The following is a 4,182-nucleotide window of genomic DNA, read 5'->3' as shown; positions in this document are numbered from 1 at the left end:
ACCATCATGCCATCTGCTCGTCCCTTGATGGGAAATTATTAAGTATATACTTTATGGTTCTTTGGCTCCTTCTGACTTTTTTTTAAATAATTATTTTATTTAACTTTATTTATTTGTTTATTTATTTTAATTTGACCAGAGAAGGACAGAAAGAGAGAGAGAGAGAGAGAGAGAGAGAGAGAGAGAGAGAGAGAGAGAGAGAAAGTGAGAAGCAAGTTGCCATGTCTGGGACTCAAAACACGGTTGGCCATGAGGGAGTCCAGTGCCCTTAACCACCATGCCACCTACCGGCCCCCCTTCTGACTTTTTTTAATGGGCACATGTGTGCAAGTGAGAAAGAGACAAAGACAAGCCCCCAACAGGGCCTCAACAAACCATAATACTTTTTCCTCTAATTCTCCATATATAGTTAGGATCCTTGGCATACATGTACCTAGTGTGTTTTTCAAACTGCTGGGATAAGAACTCAAACCCTTGTCAGCCATGTGGGATCTTGGCTTCTCTGCAATGCTTAACTGCTATGCTATAGGGCCAGCTCCTTCTACTATCCTTTTGTTTCTTCTTCTTCTTCTCCTTCTCCTTTCTTTTACAGAGATTTTTCCTAGTGTGTGTGTGTGTGTGTGTGTGTGTGTGCACTTGCCAGAGAGAGAGAGAGAGAGAAAGTGAGAAATCACCCCCAGGGGAGATGGCCATACTGGAATCTTTTGTCCTTCATTCTCCTCCACTGACATAGTTAAATTCCCAGTACTTTCGGTTTTGGGGAGGTGGGGAGGAGTGGGTATGGACTAAATAACTGATATTGACACTCAGAAGTGTCTTGAACTTAACAGAGCTAATGCTGAGGAAGAAAGTCTGTATGTATTTATTTGCCATAGGGTATGTGTGCTTGCTGAAGAGAGGGAGAGAGGGAAAGGGACAGTGAGAAAGCACGGAGGGGATGCCCATGCCACAATCTCTTCTCCTTCATTATCCTCTTGGGATTTGGGGCATGTACATACAGGCACCCAGTGTGTTTTTCAAGCTGCTGAGTCCGAGATTCAAGCTGTGCAGTCAGCCATGTGGGATTCAGCTATATCATCTGCTGGCCTGCTTTTATCTTTTTTCTTAGAATTATTTATTTTATTTTATTATTTTAATTTGTTGTAGGGCACATGCACACACAAGAGTAAGACAGGGTGGGGGAGTGAGAAAGGGAGAAAATAAGCTGCTAGGTCCTGGACTTGAACCACAGTTGGCCATGTGGGAGTCCAGAGCCTTAACTACCACGCCACCTGCTAGCCCCTGGCTTTTATCTTTTAATTCTATTTTTTCCATGAATTTTTGAAGTCCCATTTTATTAGCTACTACCTCATAGGGTTATTATCAGGAATAAATTAGTTCCCTTTCTCCTTGCTTTTTTCTGACTGGTTATGTTACCTACTCCTGCTTATGTAACCTTACCTTTTATTATCCAATGCTCTTTACCCTGGGCTCATTATTTTATGAACATAAATATCTTTTCTCTCCAACTTGATAGTGAAGTTCTTTTCTTGTTTGTTAGAGGACATGTGTGCTCACCAGAGAGAGACAGAGAGAGGGGGAGAGAAGAAGGCACCTCCCCCATGGCAATGGTCATGCTACATTCCCTTCTCCTCCATCTCTCTGTCCTTCTCTGTATTTTGGTGATGAACACACACATGAGTGAGGAGTATTTCTCAAGCTGCTGGTCTTGTACTCAAGCCATGTGGTTAGTCATTTGAAATCTGGCTGCCTTTACTCATCAAACCATGGAGCCGGCTTGATAATGAAGTTCTTTTAAGGAAAAACACTATACTTGCCACTTTTCTTGGGTGCCCTTCAGAATTTTCCTGTAGCATGTTGTGCCCATACAAGAGGTATTCTGCAATGCTTGCCAACTTGTAAGTCTTAAGTAGTACCAACTATCAATACTACAGCAACTGGGAGGAAAGAACTATCAGCGGCTTAACAAGACAGAACTTCTATGTAGTTATTTCCTTTTTGTTACCTCCCTTCCAGTCACCAGCTTCCTTGCTTGGGTCTTGGTACTGAGTTTCAGGTGATCTCATTCAGATGTAAGATTCTCTATTCTGGTTTCCAGTGCTGCCACTCTTGGGACAGGTGAAGGCCTGACCCTCTGTGGCTCTTAGCTTGCATTCAGTGGCCTGTTCATCACATCAGTAAAGGCCGATGTCTTTGTGTGACAGTGGTGGCCTGATATTCTCATTTGAATCTCCATTTGGCCGTTGTCTCTAAGTGTTACCAAAGTTGTTGCAAGGTGATAATGCAAATGAGGATAAAGAAAAGTGTGACTGCTGATGAAAAAGACATTACGCATTTTGCTCTGTGGTTTCACATGGTTTGGGTGGGCTTTTTTTTTTTTTCTTCTTTTAAAATTTTTTTGGTGTTTATCAGTTTGGTTCTCAAAGTGTGATATTCTCCTTGCCTGTAACCCATTTAAACTGGAATCTAAATCATTGGAAAATTGGAAATAGACTTTAAAAAAGCCTTAGGTAGAGAATCAGAAGACCTCAGTCTATGTGTACCTGTAGCCTAGTTACTTCCTTTCGTTTTGCCTCAGTTTTCTCCTGTATAAAATAGGACGAACGCCTGCCCTGCCAATCTTACATTGTGAAGAGAAGCGAGAATCAGTTGCTTGCACATGCTTAGAAGGATAAAAAGCCTATGCAAATGTAAGGATGTAGTATTTTAAAGGCAGTTTAAGCTCAGACTGTCTTCAAGGGAGCATTCTTTAACCCCTAGGAGTTAGTAGGTTTGCTTTTGTGATTAAACTGAACATTTATACTATTGTGTAAAGGTACTTGATGGTTTTCCATCAAGTGCAGTGTTTGTAGGTATGCATATGTGGTACTGGGCTTCTGAAACCTGTGATTCTTGTCATTTTACCTGGTCATACATGTGTGGTCTCTTTGAAAATTCTTTTATTTGCATTACAAGCAAATCAACCCCAGCCCTTCCACTGTTCTTGCAGCCTTCAGTGATTCATAATTTACCTCATTTTGAAATATAATGAACACTCATTGGACACTTACCAGATGTTGTGAATTGGTCTTAGTCAATTTGATTTTATTTAGATCTTATTTGGAGAAAATGCTAGCTATCAAAGAAGTTTATGTTTAAGATGGGTGAGGGTTATTTACTTTTTTTGCATTCTCCCTGTGAAGTTAAAATGAATGTGAATCTTAGACCAAATTTCTTTATAAACATTAACATTTATTAAATGCACATTTGTTAATAGCAGTAACTAAACAGTTCTTATAAGCTGTTTGATAAGTTTGATGAAGTCCCTGCTTTCTATCCCTTTTTATTAGTTTGCTATATGGCAAATGCACTCACCAGAGAAATTCAGAGAGGGAGACAGAGGGAAAGTGAGAAAGCGCCCGCAAGGGGTGATGGCTAAGCCACAATCCCTCCTCCATTTTCCTCTTGGGATTTTGTACTCCCCCCCACAAGGCATGTTTCTCGAGCTGCTAGATCTGGGACTTGAACCACATAGTTGGCCATGTGAAATACAGATGCCTTCATTTCCATGCCTCCTGCTGGCCCTCTCTGTCCTTTTTAAGGCTTTCACCACAACATTCCCTGAAGGGTCACAGGACAGAGGCACAACCAAACTTCAGAAGCAACATTTGAAAGAATTATCCTTTTCATTGAAGTAACATTCACATAATATAAAACTAACCATTAACCATTTTAAAGTATATAATTTGGTGGCATTTAGTACATTCACAATGTTGTACATGTGTCACCACTATTTAATTCTAAAACATTTCATCACCTCTAAAGGAAACCCCATGCTTATTAAACAATCACTACACAATTTCCCTCTCTCAGCCTCTGGTAACCACTATTTTACTTACTGTTTCTATGGATATACCTGTTCTAGAAGTTTCATATCATTGGAATCATATGTGACCTTTTGTCTGATTTCTTTACTTAGCCTAATATTTTTAAGGTTTGTGGGAACCAGCAGTTAGTGTAATGGCTATGTTGCTGGACTGCCATGTAGTCGACCGCAGTTCGCGTCCCGGACCCGGTGGCTTAAAACTCATGCCGGGTGCGTGTGCGTGCGTGCCCAAGATCCCGAGAGGAGAATGGAGGAGAAGGGATTGCGGCGTGACCATCCCCCCGGGGGGTGATTTCTCTCTTTCTGTCTCTATGTCT

This window comes from Tupaia chinensis, unplaced genomic scaffold (assembly GCF_000334495.1).
Source record: "Tupaia chinensis unplaced genomic scaffold, TupChi_1.0 Scaffold143996_1, whole genome shotgun sequence".
Lineage (NCBI taxonomy): Eukaryota > Metazoa > Chordata > Mammalia > Scandentia > Tupaiidae > Tupaia > Tupaia belangeri.
This window is presented reverse-complemented; position numbering follows the sequence as displayed.